The following is a 20,645-nucleotide window of genomic DNA, read 5'->3' on the forward strand; positions in this document are numbered from 1 at the left end:
TCCTAATAGAATGGTCCTCTGTTAAAGTCCCTGGCTACTGCAGCATCAGCTGTACTCACTAACTAGCGGCTCCGACTGTTGGTTCCCAGCTCTGGTTTTAATTGGTTGAGAGCAGCGGAGGCTGCTGAGGGGAGGACAGCTCGTAGTAAAGGGCTGGAACGGAGCAGGTTAAATGCTCCGTCAAAACCATCTGTTTGACGTGTTTGATAGCATTTCACCCATTCTGCTCCTGCCGTTACCAACGAGCACGTCCTCCCCAATTAAGGTGCCACCAACCTCCAGTGGTTTTTAGAGACCCAACCTCATTTATTAGGATGAGAGAAGATGAGATGGAGAGAATTAGAGAAGGGAAGGAGAGAAGGGAAGGAGGGAAGGAGAGAAGGGAAGGAGAAGAAGGGAGAAGGAGAGAAGGGGAGGAGGGTAGGAGAGAAGGGAAGAAGAGAAGGGAAGGAGAGAAGGGAAGGAGAAAAATAGAAAAGGAGAGAAGGGGAGGATGGTAGGAGAGAAGGGAAGGAGAGAAGGGAAGGAGAAAAATAAGGAGAAGGAGAGAAGGGAAGGAGAGAAGGGAAGGAGAGGAGAGAAGGGAAGGAGGGTAGGAGAGAAGGGAAGGAGAGAAGGAGAGAAGGGAAGGAGAGAAGGAGATTTGGGAAGGAGAGAAGGGAGAGGAGAAGGAGAAGGGAAGAGAAGGGAGAAGGAAGAAAGGGAAGGAGAGAAGGGAGAAGGGAAGGAGAGAAGGGAAGGAGAGAAGGAGAGAAGGGAAGGAGAGAAGGAGAGTTGGGAAGGAGAGAAGGAGAGAAGGGAAGGAGAGAAGGGAAGGAGAGAAGGAGAGAAGGGAAGGAGAAGAAGGGAGAAGGAGAGAAGGAGTGTTTGGACCTCCCCCAGGCTATCCCTGTGGTTGACACTTTTATTGTTTATTGTTTTAATCCCAAACATTAACCCTTGATCCCAAACATTAACCCTTAATCCCAAACATTAACCCTCAACTAAACCATTCAGAATGAATGCCTTAATCCTAAACATTAACCCTTAACTAAACCATTCAGAATGAATGCCTTAATCCCAAACATTAACCCTTGATCCCAAACATTAACCCTTAATCCCAAACATTAACCCTCAACTAAACCCTTCAGAATGAATGCCTTAATCCCAAACATTAACCCTTAATCCCAAACATTAACCCTTAACTAAACCCTTCAGAATGAATGTCTTAATCCCAAACATTAACCCTTAACTAAACCATTCAGAATGAATGCCTTAATCCCAAACATTAACCCTCAACTAAACCCTTCAGAATGAATGCCTTAATCCCAAACATTAACCCTTAATCCCAAACATTAACCCGTAACTAAACCCTTCAGAATGAATGTCTTAATCCCAAACATTAACCCTCAACTAAACCATTCAGAATGAATGCCTTAATCCCAAACATTAACCCTTAACTAAACCATTCAGAATGAATGTCTTAATCCCAAACATTAACCCTTAACTAAACCATTCAGAATGAATGCCTTAATCCCAAACATTAACCCTTAACTAAACCATTCAGAATGAATGTCTTAATCCCAAACATTAACCCTTAAATAAACCATTCAGAATGAATGTCTTAATCCCAAACATTAACCCTTAACTAAACCATTCAGAATGAATGTCTTAATCCCAAACATTAACCCTTAACTAAACCATTCAGAATGAATGTCTTAATCCCAAACATTAACCCTTAATCCCAAACATTAACCCTTAACTAAACCATTCAGAATGAATGCCTTAATCCCAAACATTAACCCTTAACTAAACCAGTCAGAATGAATGTTTTAATCCCAAACATTAACTCTTAATCCCAAACATTAACCCTCAACTAAACCATTCAGAATGAATGCCTTAATCCCAAACATTAACCCTTAATCCCAAACATTAACCCTCAACTAAACCATTCAGAATGAATGTCTTAATCCCAAACATTAACCCTTAATCCCAAACATTAACCCACAACTAAACCATTCAGAATGAATGCCTTAACCCCAAACATTAACCCTCAACTAAACCATTCAGAATGAATGCCTTAATCCCAAACATTAACCCTTAACTAAACCATTCAGAATGAATGTCTTAATCCCAAACATTAACCCTTAATCCCAAACCCCCAACCCTAACTAAACCATTCAGAATGAATGTCTTAACCCCAAACATTAACCCTTAACTAAACCATTCAGAATGAATGTCTTAATCCCAAACATTAACCCTTAATCCCAAACATTAACCCTCAACTAAACCATTCAGAATGAATGCCTTAATCCCAAACATTAACCCTCAACTAAACCCTTCAGAATGAATGTCTTAATCCCAAACATTAACCCTTAATCCCAAACATTAACCCTTAACTAAACCATTCAGAAACTAAACCATTCAGAATGAATGTCTTAATCCCAAACATTAACCCTTAATCCCAAACATTAACCCTTAATCCCAAACATTAACCCTCAACTAAACCATTCAGAATGAATGCCTTAATCCCAAACATTAACCCTCAACTAAACCATTCAGAATGAATGCCTTAATCCCAAACATTAACCCTTAACTAAACCATTCAGAATGAATGTCTTAATCCCAAACATTAACCCTTAATCCCAAACATTAACCCTCAACTAAACCATTCAGAATGAATGCATTAATCACAAACATTAACCCTTAATCCCAAACATTAACCCTTAACCCCAAACATTAACCCTTAATTTAACCATTCAGAATGAATGTCTTAATCCCAAACATTAACCCTTAACCCCAAACATTAACCCTTAATTTAACCATTCAGAATGAATGTCTTAATCCCAAACATTAACCCTTAATTTAACCATTCAGAATGAATGTCTTAATCCCAAACATTAACCCTTAATCCCAAACATTAACCCTTAATCCCAAACATTAACCCTTAACTAAACCACTCAGAATTCATGAATGAGATGCAGCAGCAGGAGAACCTTAGGTTGTCACAAACACCTGCAAATTTGACATTTGGAGAAACATGGATAAACGTCAGAATCTGAAGTCAAATTGGTGAGACCGTGAGATCTTGTTGAATCAGTTTCATATTTGATACTCTCTCTGTTCTGTCTCTGCCTCCTCTCCCTCTCCCACTCTCTCTGTTCTGTCTCTGCCTCCTCCCCCTCTCCCTCTCCCACTCTCTCTGTTCTGTCTCTGCCTCCTCTCCCTCTCCCACTCTCTCTGTTCTGTCTCTGCCTCCTCCCCCTCTCCCACTCTCTCTGTTCTGTCTCTGCCTCCTCCCCCTCTCCCACTCTCTCTGTTCTGTCTCTGCCTCCTCCCCCTCTCCCACTCTCTCTGTTCTGTCTCAGCCTTCTCTCCCTCTCCCACTCTCTCTGTTCTGTCTCTGTCTCCTCCCCCTCTCCCACTCTCTCTTTTCTGTCTCTGACGCCTCTCCCTCCCCCACTCTCTCTGTTCTGTCTCTGCCTCCTCCCCCTCTCCCACTCTCTCTGTTCTGTCTCTGTCTCCTCCCCCTCTCCCACTCTCTCTGTTCTGTCTCTGCCTCCTCTCCCTCTCCCACTGTCTCTGTTCTGTCTCTGTCTCCTCCCCCTCTCCCACTCTCTCTGTTCTTTCTCTGCCTCCTCCCCCTCTCCCACTCTCTCTGTTCTGTCTCTGCCTCCTCTCCCTCTCCCACTCTCTCTGTTCTGTCTCTGCCTCCTCTCCCTCTCCCTCTCTCTCTGTTCTGTCTCTGCCTCTTCCCCCTCTCCCACTCTCTCTGTTCTGTCTCTGAGTCCTCCCCTCTCCCACTCTCTCTGTTATGTCTCTGACCCCTCTCCCTCTCCCCCTCTCTCTGTTCTGTCTCTGCCTCCTCCCCCTCTCTCTCCCTCCCTCTCCACTCAAGCCTGTCGTCGTTAAACGTTTCAGAAAGCCGCTCTCTGAAAACCTCAGAAGAAGCATTCAGCTATCAACTAAAACCCCATAATTAATCAGTGAAAATAACACTTGAGTCAACTCCACTTCAAGATAGCTTGTGTGTGTTGTGTGTGTGTGTGTGTGTACGTGTGCCTGCCTGCGTGTCTGCCTGCGCCCACTCGTGCAAGTGTGTGTGTGTGTATGTGTATGTGTATGTGTGTGTGTGTGTGTGTGTGTGTGTAGTCATTGTGTGTAGTCATTTACATTTTACATTTTAAATCCCAGTGGTTCTTTAAATACTGACCCTAAAGTGTCTCTCCGCAGCAGCCCAGCCATCAGCCCAGCCATCAGCCCAGCCATCAGCCCAGCCATCAGCCCAGCCATCAGCCCAGCCAGCAGCCCAGCCATCAGCCCAGCCATCAGCCCAGCCAGCAGCCCAGCCAGCAGCCCAGCCAGCAGCCCAGCCATCAACCCAGCCATCAGCCCAGCCATCAGCCCAGCCATCAGCCCAGCCATCAGCCCAGCCAGCAGCCCAGCCAGCAGCCCAGCCATCAGCCCAGCCATCAGCCCAGCCATCAGCCCAGCCATCAGCCCAGCCAGCAGCCCAGCCAGCAGCCCAGCCAGCAGCCCAGCCAGCAGCCCAGCCAGCAGCCCAGCACTCAGCCCAGCCAGAAGCACAGCCAGAAGCACAGCCAGAAGCCCAGTCAGTGCCCCCAGCCATCAGCCCAGCCAGCAGCCCAGCCATCAGCCCAGCCAGCAGCTCAGCCATCAGCCCAGCCATCAGCCCAGCCATCAGCCCAGCCATCAGCCCAGCCAGCAGACCAGCCAGCAGCTCAGCCATCAGCCCAGCCATCAGCCCAGCCAGCAGCCCAGCCATCAGCCCAGCCATCAGCCCAGCCATCAGCCCAGCCATCAGCCCAGCCATCAGCCCAGCTAGCAGCTCAGCCATCAGCCCAGCCATCAGCCCAGCCAGCAGCCCAGCCATCAGCCCAGCCATCAGCCCAGTCAGCAGCCCAGCCAGCAGACCAGCCATCAGCCCAGCCATCAGCCCAGCCATCAGTCCAGCCATCAGCCCAGCCAGCAGCCCAGCCATCAGCCCAGCCATCAACCCAGCCATCAGCCCAGCCAGCAGCCCATCCAGCAGCCCAGCCAGCAGCACAGCCAGCAGCCCAGCCATCAGCCCAGCCATCAGCCCAGCCATCAGTCCAGCCAGCAGCCCAGCCAGCAGCCCAGCCAGCAGCCCAGCCATCAGCCCAGCCATCAGTCCAGCCAGCAGCCCAGCCAGCAGCCCAGCCATCAGTCCAGCCAGCAGCCCAGCCAGCAGCCAAGCCAGCAGCACAGCCAGCAGCCCTGACAGCAGCCCAGCCAGCAGCCCAGTCAGTAGCACAGCCAGCAGCACAGCCAGCAGCCCAGCCAGCAGCCCATCCAACAGCCCAGCCAGCAGCCCAGCCAGCAGCCAAGCCAGCAGCACAGCCAGCAACACAGCCAGCAGCCCAGCCAGCAGCACAGCCAGAAACACAGCCAGCAGCCCAGCCAGCAGCCCAGCCAGCAGCCCAGCCAGCAGCCCAGCCATTAACACAGCCAGCAACACAGCCAGCAGCACAGCCAGCAGCCAAGCCAGCAACACAGCCAGCAGCACAGCCAGCAGCCAAGCCAGCAGCCAAGCCAGCAACATAGCCAGCAGCACAGCCAGCAGCCAAGCCAGCAGCCAAGCCAGCAACACAGCCAGAAACACAGCCAGCAGCACAGCCAGCAGCCCAGCCAGCAACACAGCCAGCAGCACAGCCAGCAGCCAAGCCAGCAGCCCAGCCAGCAACACAGCCAGCAGCACAGCCAGCAGCACAGCCAGCAGCCAAGCCAGCAGCCCAGCCAGCAACACAGCCAGCAGCACAGCCAGCAGCCAAGCCAACAACACAGCCAGCAACACAGCCAGCAACACAGCCAGCAGCCAAGCCAGCAGCCCAGCCAGCAACATAGCCAGCAGCCAAGCCAGCAGCCCAGCCAGCAACACAGCCAGCAGCCCAGCCAGCAACACAGCCAGCAGCCCAGCCAGCAACACAGCCAGCAGCCCAGCCAGCAACACAGCCAGCAGCCCAGCCAGCAGCCAAGCCAGCAGCCCAGCCAGCAGCCCAGCCAGCAGCACAGCCAGCAACACAGCCAGCAGCCCAGCCAGCAGCCAAGCCAGCAGCCCAGCCAGCAGCCCAGCCAGCAGCACAGCCAGCAGCCAAACCAGCAGCCAAGCCAGCAGCACAGCCAGCAACACAGACAGCAGCCCAGCCAGCAGCCAAGCCAGCAACACAGCCAGCAGCCAAGCCAGCAACACAGCCAGCAACACAGCCAGCAGCCAAGCCAGCAGCCCAGCCAGCAACACAGCCAGCAGCCAAGCCAGCAGCCCAGCCAGCAACACAGCCAGCAGCCCAGCCAGCAACACAGCCAGCAGCCCAGCCAGCAACACAGCCAGCAGCCCAGCCAGCAGCCAAGCCAGCAGCCCAGCCAGCAGCCCAGCCAGTTCTGGTAAACAGGTCTCCTTGTTCATTCTCTCTCTACCTGCTCCCTCTCCTCTTCATTCTCTCTTCTCTCTCTACCTGCTCCCTCTCCTTCTCTCCTTGTTCATTCTCTCTCTCCTTGTTCCCTCTCCTCCTCTCCTTGTTCATTATCTCTCTACCTGCTCCCTCTCCTTCTCTCCTTGTTCATTCTCTCTCTACCTGCTCCCTCTCATTCTCTCCTTGTTCATTCTCTCTCTACCTGCTCCCTCTCCTTCTCTCCTTGTTCATTCTCTCTCTACCTGCTCCCTCTCCTCTCCTTGTTCATTCTCTCTCTATCTGCTCCCTCTCCTCCTCTCCTTGTTCATTCTCTCTCTACCTGCTCCCTCTCCTTCTCTCCTTGTTCATTCTCTCTTCTCTCTCTACCTGCTCCCTCTCCTCCTCTCCTTGTTCATTCTCTCTCTACCTGCTCCTCCTCCTTCTCTCCTTGTTCATTCTCTCTCTCCCTGCTCCCTCTCCTTCTCTCCTTGTTCATTCTCTCTTCTCTCTCTACCTGCTCCCTCTCCTTCTCTCCTTGTTCATTCTCTCTCTACCTGTCCCCTCTCCTTCTCTCCTTGTTCATTCTCTCTTCTCTCTCTACCTGCTCCCTCTCCTTCTCTCCTTGTTCATTCTCTCTCTCCTTGTTCCCTCTCCTCCTCTCCTTGTTCATTATCTCTCTACCTGCTCCCTCTCCTTCTCTCCTTGTTCATTCTCTCTCTACCTGCTCCCTCTCATCCTCTCCTTGTTCATTCTCTCTCTACCTGCTCCCTCTCCTTCTCTCCTTGTTCATTCTCTCTCTACCTGCTCCCTCTCCTTCTCTCCTTGTTCATTCTCTCTCTACCTGCTCCCTCTCCTCCTCTCCTTGTTCATTCTCTCTCTACCTGCTCCCTCTCCTTCTCTCCTTGTTCATTCTCTCTCTCCCTGCTCCCTCTCCTTCTCTCCTTGTTCATTCTCTCTCTACCTGCTCCCTCTCCTTCTCTCCTTGTTCATTCTCTCTCTACCTGCTCCCTCTCCTCCTCTCCTTGTTCATTCTCTCTCTACCTGCTCCCTCTCCTTCTCTCCTTGTTCATTCTCTCTTCTCTCTCTACCTGCTCCCTCTCCTTCTCTCCTTGTTCATTCTCTCTCTCCCTGCTCCTGCTCCTCCTCCTTCTCTCCTTGTTCATTCTCTCTCTACCTGCTCCCTCTCCTTTTATCCTTGTTCATTATATCTCTAACTGCTCCCTCTCCTTCACTCCTTGTTCAGTCTCTCTCTACCTGCTCCCTCTCCTTCTCTCCTTGTTCATTATCTCTCTACCTGCTCCCTCTCCTTCTCTCCTTGTTCATTATCTCTCTACCTGCTCCCTCTCCTTCTCTCCTTGTTCATTATCTCTCTACCTGCTCCCTCTCCTTCTCTCCTTGTTCATTCCCCTCTCTCTCTCTCTCTCTCTCTCTCTCTCTCTCTCTATCTCTCTCTCTCTCTCTCATGACTTCACCTCTTTGATTACGCCTAGTCTCGTCCATTGTGAATGACTCATTAACACAAACACACACACACACTCCTCCTACAGCTTGGATCCCAGGAAATTATATTCTGTTTCATATTGTTGTTCGTTTTCTGTTTCCAGTGTTGTATGTGACCTACGTTGCATGTGACCGTGCGTTGCTTGCTTGCCTGTCTCAGTGAAGGTGTGTGATTACAGATAATGCTGGGTAATTATGACTTCACCTCTTGCGATTACGCCTCGTCTCGTCCTCTGTGAATGCTTCATTAACACACACACACACACACACACACACACACACACACACACACACACACACACACACACACACACACACACACACACACACACACACACTCCTTAGAAAGCTGTGTGACAGTGTAATTGTCCCCTAAGAGATGACCACAATAGGTTATAAATACACACGCAAACACACATTCCACCATTCCAGGCAGTAAACATTCAATCCATATCCGTTCATCCGGCTGAGGCATCAACAACTCTTATGTCCTCTTGGTGCATCTATAACTCTTATATCCTCTTGGTGCAGAAAAACAACAGACTGAGGCATCTATAACTCTTATATCCTCTTGGTGCAGAAAAACAACAGACTGAGGCATCTATAACTCTTATATCCTCTTGGTGCAGAAAAACAACAGACTGAGGCATCTATAACTCTTATATCCTCTTGGTGCAGAAAAACAACAGACTGAGGCATCTATAACTCTTATATCCTCTTGGTGCAGAACAACAACAGACTGAGGCATCTATAACTCTTATATCCTCTTGGTGCAGAACAACAACAGACTGAGGCATCTATAACTCTTATATCCTCTTGGTGCAGAAAAACAAAAAAGAACAGAAAGGAAAAGAGAACACAGTAGAGTCTGATCCAGATGCTGGTTCAGGAAGAACCAGGTCCTGGTTCAGGAACAACCAGGTGCTGGTTCAGGAACAACCAGGTCCTGGTTCAGGAACAACCAGGTGCTGGTTCAGGAACAACCAGGTGCTGGTTCAGGAACAACCAGGTGCTGGTTCAGGAACAACCAGGTGCTGGTTCAGGAACAACCAGGTGCTGGTTCAGGAACAACCAGGTGCCGGTTCAGGAACAACTAGGTACTGGTTCAGGAACAACCAGGTGCTGGTTCAGGAACAACCAGGTGCTGGTTCAGGAACAACCAGGTGCTGGTTCAGGAACAACCAGGGTTCAGGAACAACCAGGTGCTGGTTCAGGAACAACCAGGTGCTGGTTCAGGAACAACCAGGTGCTGGTTCAGGACCAACCAGGTGCTGGTTCAGGACCAACCAGGTGCTGGTTCAGGACCAACCAGGGTTCAGGAACAACCAGGTGCCGGTTCAGGACCAACCAGGTGCTGGTTCAGGACCAACCAGGTGCTGGTTCAGGACCAACCAGGGTTCAGGAACAACCAGGTGCCGGTTCAGGAACAACCAGGGTTCAGGAACAACCAGGTGCTGGTTCAGGAACAACCAGGTGTTGATTCAGGAACAACCAGGGTTCAGGAACAACCAGGTGCCGGTTCAGGAACAACCAGGTGCCGGTTCAGGAACATCCAGGTGCTGGTTCAGGAACATCCAGGTGCTGGTTCAGGAACAACCAGGTGCTGGTTCAGGAACAACCAGCTACTGGTTCAGGAACAACCAGGTGCTGGTTCAGGAACAACCAGGTGCTGGATCAGGACCATCCAGGTGCTGGTTCAGGAACAACCAGGTGCTGGTTCAGGAACATCCAGGGTTCAGGAACAACCAGGTGCTGGTTCAGGAACATCCAGGGTTCAGGAACAACCAGGTGCTGGTTCAGGAACAACCAGGTGCTGGATCAGGACCATCCAGGTGCTGGTTCAGGAACATCCAGGTGCTGGTTCAGGAACATCCAGGTGCTGGTTCAGGAACAACCAGGTGCTGGTTCAGGAACAACCAGGTGCTGGTTCAGGAACATCCAGGTGCTGGTTCAGGAACATCCAGGTGCTGGTTCAGGAACAACCAGGTGCTGGTTCAGGAACAACCAGGTGCTGGATCAGGAACAACCAGGGTTCAGGAACATCCAGGTGCCGGTTCAGGAACATCCAGGTGCCGGTTCAGGAACAACCAGGTGCTGGTTCAGGAACAACTAGGTGCTGGATCAGGAACAACCAGGTGCTGGTTCAGGAACAACTAGGTGCCGGTTCAGGAACAACCAGGTGCCGGTTCAGGAACATCCAGGTGCCGGTTCAGGAACAACCAGGTGCTGGATCAGGAACAACCAGGGTTCAGGAACATCCAGGTGCCGGTTCAGGAACATCCAGGTGCCGGTTCAGGAACAACCAGGTGCTGGTTCAGGAACAACTAGGTGCTGGATCAGGAACAACCAGGTGCTGGTTCAGGAACAACTAGGTGCCGGTTCAGGAACAACCAGGTGCCGGTTCAGGAACAACCAGGTGCCGGTTCAGGAACAACCAGGTGCCGGTTCAGGAACAACTAGGTGCTGGATCAGGACCAACCAGGTGCTGGTTCAGGACCAACCAGGTGCTGGTTCAGGAACAACCAGGTGCTGGTTCAGGAACAACCAGGTGCTGGTTCAGGACCAACCAGGTGCTGGTTCAGGAACAACCAGGTGCTGGTTCAGGAACAACCAGGTGCTGGTTCAGGAACAACTAGGTGCTGGTTCAGGAACAACCAGGTCATAAACAGTATTGTTCCATTGTTCATTAACACTGATTGTCAAATCCATCTGAAGAGCTGCTTATCAGGCCGATTTGTTACAAAAACATTTGATTCTCAATATGATTCTCCTCTAAAATCAAACCAATCGGATTCATTATTTAACACCAGGTTTAAATTAGTACCTCCTCCTCTTCTCTCTCTGTAACCCTCCCATGACTCTAAAACAGACACAAAGAGGCTAGCGCTGGGATTGAATCTGACCCTCAGAGCCGAAACGCTCGTTTGACGGCCTTCTTCAATTCCCATCCCCATCACCATAGCAAGGGTTTAGGGTCTTACTCTATCCCCATCACCATCACCATAGCAAGGGTTTAGGGCCTTACTCTATCCCCATCACCATAGCAAGGGTTTAGGGTCTTACTCTATCCCCATCACCCTAGCAAGGGTTTAGGGTCTTACTCTATCCCCATCACCATAGCAAGGGTTTAGGACCTTACTCTATCCCCATCACCCTAGCAAGGGTTTAGGGCCTTACTCTATCCCCATCACCATAGCAAGGGTTTAGGGTCTTACTCTATCCCCATCACCATAGCAAGGGTTTAGGGTCTTACTCTATCCCCATCACCATAGCAAGGGTTTAGGGTCTTACTCTATCACCATAGCAAGGGTTTAGGGTCTTACTCTATCCCCATCACCCTAGCAAGGGTTTAGGGTCTTACTCTATCCCCATCACCATAGCAAGGGTTTAGGGTCTTACTCTATCCCCATCACCCTAACAAGGGTTTAGGGTCTTACTCTATCCCCATCACCCTAGCAAGGGTTTAGGGCCTTACTCTATCCCCATCACCATAGCAAGGGTTTAGGGCCTTACTCTATCCCCATCACCATAACAAGGGTTTAGGGTCTTACTCTATCCCCATCACCCTAGCAAGGGTTTAGGGTCTTACTCTATCCCCATCACCATAACAAGGGTTTAGGGTCTTACTCTATCCCCATCACCCTAGCAAGGGTTTAGGGTCTTACTCCATCCCCATCACCCTAGCAAGGGTTTAGGGTCTTACTCTATCCCCATCACCCTAGCAAGGGTTTAGGGTCTTACTCTATCCCCATCACCCTAGCAAGGGTTTAGGGTCTTACTCTATCCCCAACACCATAGCAAGGGTTTAGGGTCTTACTCTATCCCCATCACCATAGCAAGGGTTTAGGGTCTTACTCTATCCCCATCACCATAGCAAGGGTTTAGGGTCTTACTCTATCCCCATCACCATCACCATAGCAAGGGTTTAGGGCCTTACTCTATCCCCATCACCCTAGCAAGGGTTTAGGGTCTTACTCTATCCCCATCACCATCACCATAGCAAGGGTTTAGGGTCTTACTCTATCCCCATCACCATAGCAAGGGTTTAGGGCCTTACTCTATCCCCATCACCATAACAAGGGTTTAGGGTCTTACTCTATCCCCATCACCATAGCAAGGGTTTAGGGTCTTACTCTATCCCCATCACCATCACCATAGCAAGGGTTTAGGGCCTTACTCTATCCCCATCACCATAGCAAGGGTTTAGGGCCTTACTCTATCCCCATCACCCTAGCAAGGGTTTAGGGTCTTACTCTATCCCCATCACCCTAGCAAGGGTTTAGGGTCTTACTCTATCCCCATCACCCTAGCAAGGGTTTAGGGTCTTACTCTATCCCCATCACCCTAACAAGGGTTTAGGGTCTTACTCTATCCCCATCACCCTAGCAAGGGTTTAGGGTCTTACTCTATCCCCATCACCATAGCAAGGGTTTAGGGCCTTACTCTATCCCCATCACCCTAGCAAGGGTTTAGGGTCTTACTCTATCCCCATCACCATAGCAAGGGTTTAGGGTCTTACTCTATCCCCATCACCATAGCAAGGGTTTAGGGTCTTACTCTATCCCCATCACCATAGCAAGGGTTTAGGACCTTACTCTATCCCCATCACCCTAGCAAGGGTTTAGGGTCTTACTCTATCCCCATCACCATAGCAAGGGTTTAGGGTCTTACTCTATCCCCATCACCATAGCAAGGGTTTAGGGTCTTACTCTATCCCCATCACCATAGCAAGGGTTTAGGGTCATACTTTATCCCCATCACAAGGGTTTAGGGTCTTACTCTATCCCCATCACCCTAGCAAGGGTTTAGGGTCTTACTCTATCCCCATCACCCTAGCAAGGGTTTAGGGTCTTACTCTATCCCCATCACCATAGCAAGGGTTTAGGGCCTTACTCTATCCCCATCACCATAGCAAGGGTTTATGGTCTTACTCTATCCCCATCACCCTAGCAAGGGTTTAGGGTCTTACTCTATCCCCATCACCATAACATTGGTTTAGGGTCTTACTCTATCCCCATCACCATAGCAAGGGTTTAGGGTCTTACTCTATCCCCATCACCATAGCAAGGGTTTAGGGTCTTACTCTATCCCCATCACCATAGCAAGGGTTTAGGGTCTTACTCTATCCCCATCACCATTGCAAGGGTTTAGGGTCTTACTCTATCCCCATCACCATAGCAAGGGTTTAGGGTCTTACTCTATCCCCATCACCATAGCAAGGGTTTAGGGTCTTACTCTATCCCCATCACCATAGCAAGGGTTTAGGGTCTTACTCTATCCCCATCACCATAGCAAGGGTTTAGGGTCTTACTCTATCCCCATCACCCTAGCAAGGGTTTAGGGTCTTACTCTATCCCCATCACCCTAACAAGGGTTTAGGGTCTTACTCTATCCCCATCACCCTAGCAAGGGTTTAGGGTCTTACTCTATCCCCATCACCATAGCAAGGGTTTAGGGCCTTACTCTATCCCCATCACCCTAGCAAGGGTTTAGGGTCTTACTCTATCCCCATCACCATAGCAAGGGTTTAGGGCCTTACTCTATCCCCATCACCATAGCAAGGGTTTAGGGCCTTACTCTATCCCCATCACCCTAACAAGGGTTTAGGGTCTTACTCTATCACCATCACCCTAGCAAGGATTTAGGGTCTTACTCTATCCCCATCACCCTAGCAAGGGTTTAGGGTCTTACTCTATCCCCATCACCCTAGCAAGGGTTTAGGGTCTTACTCTATCCCTATCACCATAGGAAGGGTTTAGGGTCTTACTTTATCCCCATCACCATAGCAAGGGTTTAGGGTCTTACTCTATCCCCATCACCCTAACAAGGGTTTAGGGTCTTACTCTATCCCCATCACCCTAACAAGGGTTTAGGGTCTTACTCTACCCCCATCACCATAGCAAGGGTTTAGGGTCTTACTCTATCCCCATCACCATAGCAAGGGTTTAGGGTCTTACTCTATCCCCATCACCATAGCAAGGGTTTAGGGTCTTACTCTATCCCCATCACCATAGCAAGGGTTTAGGGTCTTACTCTATCCCCATCACCATAGCAAGGGTTTAGGGTCTTACTCTACCCCCATCACCCTAGCAAGGGTTTAGGGTCTTACTCTATCCCCATCACCATAGCAAGGGTTTAGGGCCTTACTCTATCCCCATCACCCTAGCAAGGGTTTAGGGTCTTACTCTATCCCCATCACCATAGCAAGGGTTTAGGGTCTTACTCTATCCCCATCACCATAGCAAGGGTTTAGGGTCTTACTCTATCCCCATCACCATAGCAAGGGTTTAGGGCCTTACTCTATCCCCATCACCATAACAAGGGTTTAGGGTCTTACTCTATCCCCATCACCATAGCAAGGGTTTAGGGCCTTACTCTATCCCCATCACCATAGCAAGGGTTTAGGGTCTTACTCTATCCCCATCACTATAGCAAGGGTTTAGGGTCTTACTCTATCCCCAACACCCTATCAAGGGTTTAGGGTCTTACTCTATCCCCATCACCATAGCAAGGGTTTAGGGTCTTACTCTATCCCCAACACCCTATCAAGGGTTTAGGGTCTTACTCTATCCCCATCACCATAGCAAGGGTTTAGGGTCTTACTCTATCCCCAACACCCTATCAAGGGTTTAGGGTCTTACTCTATCCCCATCACCATAGCAAGGGTTTAGGGTCTTACTCTATCCCCAACACCCTATCAAGGGTTTAGGGTCTTACTCTATCCCCATCACCATAGCAAGGGTTTAGGGTCTTACTCTATCCCCATCACCATAGCAAGGGTTTAGGGTCTTACTCTATCCCCATCACAAGGGTTTAGGGTCTTACTCTATCCCCATCACCATAGCAAGGGTTTAGGCTCTTACTCTATCCCCATCACAAGGGTTTAGGGTCTTACTCTATCCCCAACACCCTATCAAGGGTTTAGGGTCTTACTCTATCCCCATCACCATAGCAAGGGTTTAGGGTCTTACTCTATCCCCATCACCATAGCAAGGGTTTAGGGTCTTACTCTATCCCCATCACAAGGGTTTAGGGTCTTACTCTATCCCCATCACCATAGCAAGGGTTTAGGGTCTTACTCTATCCCCATCACCTTAGCAAGGGTTTAGGGTCTTACTCTATCCCCATCACCCTAGCAAGGGTTTAGGGTCTTACTCTATCCCCATCACCCTAGCAAGGGTTTAGGGCCTTACTCTATCCCCATCACCATAGCAAGGGTTTAGGGCCTTACTCTATCCCCATCACCCTAGCAAGGGTTTAGGGTCTTACTCTATCCCCATCACCATAGCAAGGGTTTAGGGTCTTACTCTATCCCCATCACCTTAGCAAGGGTTTAGGGCCTTACTCTATCCCCATCACCCTAGCAAGGGTTTAGGGTCTTACTCTATCCCCATCACCATAGCAAGGGTTTAGGGTAATACTCTATCCCCATCACCATAGCAAGGGTTTAGGGTCATACTTAACCCCATCACAAGGGTTTAGGGTCTTACTCTATCCCCATCACCCTAGCAAGGGTTTAGGGTCTTACTCTATCCCCATCACCATAGCAAGGGTTTAGGGCCTTACTCTATCCCCATCACCATAGCAAGGGTTTATGGTCATACTCTATCCCCATCACCCTAGCAAGGGTTTAGGGTCTTACTCTATCCCCATCACCATAGCAAGGGTTTAGGGTCTTACTCTATCCCCATCACCATAGCAAGGGTTTAGGGTCTTACTCTATCCCCATCACCATAGCAAGGGTTTAGGGTCTTACTCTATCCCCATCACCATAGCAAGGGTTTAGGGCCTTACTCTATCCCCATCACCATAGCAAGGGTTTATGGTCATACTCTATCCCCATCACCCTAGCAAGGGTTTAGGGTCTTACTCTATCCCCATCACCATAGCAAGGGTTTAGGGTCTTACTCTATCCCCATCACCATAGCAAGGGTTTAGGGTCTTACTCTATCCCCATCACCATAGCAAGGGTTTAGGGTCTTACTCTATCCCCATCACCATAGCAAGGGTTTAGATCCTTACTCTATCCCCATCACCATAGCAAGGGTTTAGGGTCTTACTCTATCCCCATCACCATAGCAAGGGTTTAGGGCCTTACTCTATCCCCATCACCATAGCAAGGGTTTAGGGTCTTACTCTATCCCCATCACCATAGCAAGGGTTTATGGTCATACTCTATCCCCATCACCCTAGCAAGGGTTTAGGGTCTTACTCTATCCCCATCACCATAGCAAGGGTTTAGGGTCTTACTCTATCCCCATCACCATAGCAAGGGTTTAGGGTCTTACTCTATCCCCATCACCATAGCAAGGGTTTAGGGTCTTACTCTATCCCCATCACCATAGCAAGGGTTTAGGGTCTTACTCTATCCCCATCACCCTAACAAGGGTTTAGGGTCTTACTCTATCCCCATCACCCTAGCAAGGGTTTAGGGTCTTACTCTATCCCCATCACCATAGCAAGGGTTTAGGGCCTTACTCTATCCCCATCACCCTAGCAAGGGTTTAGGGTCTTACTCTATCCCCATCACCATAGCAAGGGTTTAGGGTCTTACTCTATCCCCATCACCATAGCAAGGGTTTAGGGTCTTACTCTATCCCCATCACCATAGCAAGGGTTTAGGACCTTACTCTATCACCATCACCCTAGCAAGTGTTTAGGGTCTTACTCTATCCCCATCACCCTAGCAAGGGTTTAGGGTCTTACTCTATCCCCATCACCATAGCAAGGGTTTAGGGTCTTACTCTATCCCCATCACCATAGCAAGGGTTTAGGGTCTTACTCTATCCCCATCACCATAGCAAGGGTTTAGGGTCATACTTTATCCCCATCACAAGGGTTTAGGGTCTTACTCTATCCCCATCACCCTAGCAAGGGTTTAGGGTCTTACTCTATCCCCATCACCATAGCAAGGGTTTAGGGTCTTACTCTATCCCCATCACCCTAGCAAGGGTTTAGGGTCTTACTCTATCCCCATCACCCTAGCAAGGGTTTAGGGTCTTACTCTATCCCCATCACCCTAGCAAGGGTTTAGGGTCTTACTCTATCCCCATCACCCTAACAAGGGTTTAGGGTCTTACTCTATCCCCATCACCCTAGCAAGGGTTTAGGGTCTTACTCTATCCCCATCACCATAGCAAGGGTTTAGGGCCTTACTCTATCCCCATCACCCTAGCAAGGGTTTAGGGTCTTACTCTATCCCCATCACCATAGCAAGGGTTTAGGGTCTTACTCTATCCCCATCACCATAGCAAGGGTTTAGGGTCTTACTCTATCCCCATCACCATAGCAAGGGTTTAGGACCTTACTCTATCCCCATCACCCTAGCAAGGGTTTAGGGTCTTACTCTATCCCCATCACCATAGCAAGGGTTTAGGGTCTTACTCTATCCCCATCACCATAGCAAGGGTTTAGGGTCTTACTCTATCCCCATCACCATAGCAAGGGTTTAGGGTCATACTTTATCCCCATCACAAGGGTTTAGGGTCTTACTCTATCCCCATCACCCTAGCAAGGGTTTAGGGTCTTACTCTATCCCCATCACCCTAGCAAGGGTTTAGGGTCTTACTCTATCCCCATCACCATAGCAAGGGTTTAGGGCCTTACTCTATCCCCATCACCATAGCAAGGGTTTATGGTCTTACTCTATCCCCATCACCCTAGCAAGGGTTTAGGGTCTTACTCTATCCCCATCACCATAACATTGGTTTAGGGTCTTACTCTATCCCCATCACCATAGCAAGGGTTTAGGGTCTTACTCTATCCCCATCACCATAGCAAGGGTTTAGGGTCTTACTCTATCCCCATCACCATAGCAAGGGTTTAGGGTCTTACTCTATCCCCATCACCATTGCAAGGGTTTAGGGTCTTACTCTATCCCCATCACCATAGCAAGGGTTTAGGGTCTTACTCTATCCCCATCACCATAGCAAGGGTTTAGGGTCTTACTCTATCCCCATCACCATAGCAAGGGTTTAGGGTCTTACTCTATCCCCATCACCATAGCAAGGGTTTAGGGTCTTACTCTATCCCCATCACCCTAGCAAGGGTTTAGGGTCTTACTCTATCCCCATCACCCTAACAAGGGTTTAGGGTCTTACTCTATCCCCATCACCCTAGCAAGGGTTTAGGGTCTTACTCTATCCCCATCACCATAGCAAGGGTTTAGGGCCTTACTCTATCCCCATCACCCTAGCAAGGGTTTAGGGTCTTACTCTATCCCCATCACCATAGCAAGGGTTTAGGGCCTTACTCTATCCCCATCACCATAGCAAGGGTTTAGGGCCTTACTCTATCCCCATCACCCTAGCAAGGGTTTAGGGTCTTACTCTATCACCATCACCCTAGCAAGGATTTAGGGTCTTACTCTATCCCCATCACCCTAGCAAGGGTTTAGGGTCTTACTCTATCCCCATCACCCTAGCAAGGGTTTAGGGTCTTACTCTATCCCTATCACCATAGGAAGGGTTTAGGGTCTTACTTTATCCCCATCACCATAGCAAGGGTTTAGGGTCTTACTCTATCCCCATCACCCTAACAAGGGTTTAGGGTCTTACTCTATCCCCATCACCCTAACAAGGGTTTAGGGTCTTACTCTACCCCCATCACCATAGCAAGGGTTTAGGGTCTTACTCTATCCCCATCACCATAGCAAGGGTTTAGGGTCTTACTCTATCCCCATCACCATAGCAAGGGTTTAGGGTCTTACTCTATCCCCATCACCATAGCAAGGGTTTAGGGTCTTACTCTATCCCCATCACCATAGCAAGGGTTTAGGGTCTTACTCTACCCCCATCACCCTAGCAAGGGTTTAGGGTCTTACTCTAGCCCCATCACCATAGCAAGGGTTTAGGGCCTTACTCTATCCCCATCACCCTAGCAAGGGTTTAGGGTCTTACTCTATCCCCATCACCATAGCAAGGGTTTAGGGTCTTACTCTATCCCCATCACCATAGCAAGGGTTTAGGGTCTTACTCTATCCCCATCACCATAGCAAGGGTTTAGGGCCTTACTCTATCCCCATCACCATAACAAGGGTTTAGGGTCTTACTCTATCCCCATCACCATAGCAAGGGTTTAGGGCCTTACTCTATCCCCATCACCATAGCAAGGGTTTAGGGTCTTACTCTATCCCCATCACTATAGCAAGGGTTTAGGGTCTTACTCTATCCCCAACACCCTATCAAGGGTTTAGGGTCTTACTCTATCCCCATCACCATAGCAAGGGTTTAGGGTCTTACTCTATCCCCAACACCCTATCAAGGGTTTAGGGTCTTACTCTATCCCCATCACCATAGCAAGGGTTTAGGGTCTTACTCTATCCCCAACACCCTATCAAGGGTTTAGGGTCTTACTCTATCCCCATCACCATAGCAAGGGTTTAGGGTCTTACTCTATCCCCAACACCCTATCAAGGGTTTAGGGTCTTACTCTATCCCCATCACCATAGCAAGGGTTTAGGGTCTTACTCTATCCCCATCACCATAGCAAGGGTTTAGGGTCTTACTCTATCCCCATCACAAGGGTTTAGGGTCTTACTCTATCCCCATCACCATAGCAAGGGTTTAGGCTCTTACTCTATCCCCATCACAAGGGTTTAGGGTCTTACTCTATCCCCAACACCCTATCAAGGGTTTAGGGTCTTACTCTATCCCCATCACCATAGCAAGGGTTTAGGGTCTTACTCTATCCCCATCACCATAGCAAGGGTTTAGGGTCTTACTCTATCCCCATCACAAGGGTTTAGGGTCTTACTCTATCCCCATCACCATAGCAAGGGTTTAGGGTCTTACTCTATCCCCATCACCTTAGCAAGGGTTTAGGGTCTTACTCTATCCCCATCACCCTAGCAAGGGTTTAGGGTCTTACTCTATCCCCATCACCCTAGCAAGGGTTTAGGGCCTTACTCTATCCCCATCACCATAGCAAGGGTTTAGGGCCTTACTCTATCCCCATCACCCTAGCAAGGGTTTAGGGTCTTACTCTATCCCCATCACCATAGCAAGGGTTTAGGGTCTTACTCTATCCCCATCACCTTAGCAAGGGTTTAGGGCCTTACTCTATCCCCATCACCCTAGCAAGGGTTTAGGGTCTTACTCTATCCCCATCACCATAGCAAGGGTTTAGGGTAATACTCTATCCCCATCACCATAGCAAGGGTTTAGGGTCATACTTAACCCCATCACAAGGGTTTAGGGTCTTACTCTATCCCCATCACCCTAGCAAGGGTTTAGGGTCTTACTCTATCCCCATCACCATAGCAAGGGTTTAGGGCCTTACTCTATCCCCATCACCATAGCAAGGGTTTATGGTCATACTCTATCCCCATCACCCTAGCAAGGGTTTAGGGTCTTACTCTATCCCCATCACCATAGCAAGGGTTTAGGGTCTTACTCTATCCCCATCACCATAGCAAGGGTTTAGGGTCTTACTCTATCCCCATCACCATAGCAAGGGTTTAGGCTCTTACTCTATCCCCATCACAAGGGTTTAGGGTCTTACTCTATCCCCAACACCCTATCAAGGGTTTAGGGTCTTACTCTATCCCCATCACCATAGCAAGGGTTTAGGGTCTTACTCTATCCCCATCACCATAGCAAGGGTTTAGGGTCTTACTCTATCCCCATCACAAGGGTTTAGGGTCTTACTCTATCCCCATCACCATAGCAAGGGTTTAGGGTCTTACTCTATCCCCATCACCTTAGCAAGGGTTTAGGGTCTTACTCTATCCCCATC

The sequence above is a fragment of the Salvelinus alpinus genome, chromosome 1 (genome assembly GCF_045679555.1).
Source record: "Salvelinus alpinus chromosome 1, SLU_Salpinus.1, whole genome shotgun sequence".
Taxonomy (NCBI): Eukaryota; Metazoa; Chordata; class Actinopteri; order Salmoniformes; family Salmonidae; genus Salvelinus; species Salvelinus alpinus.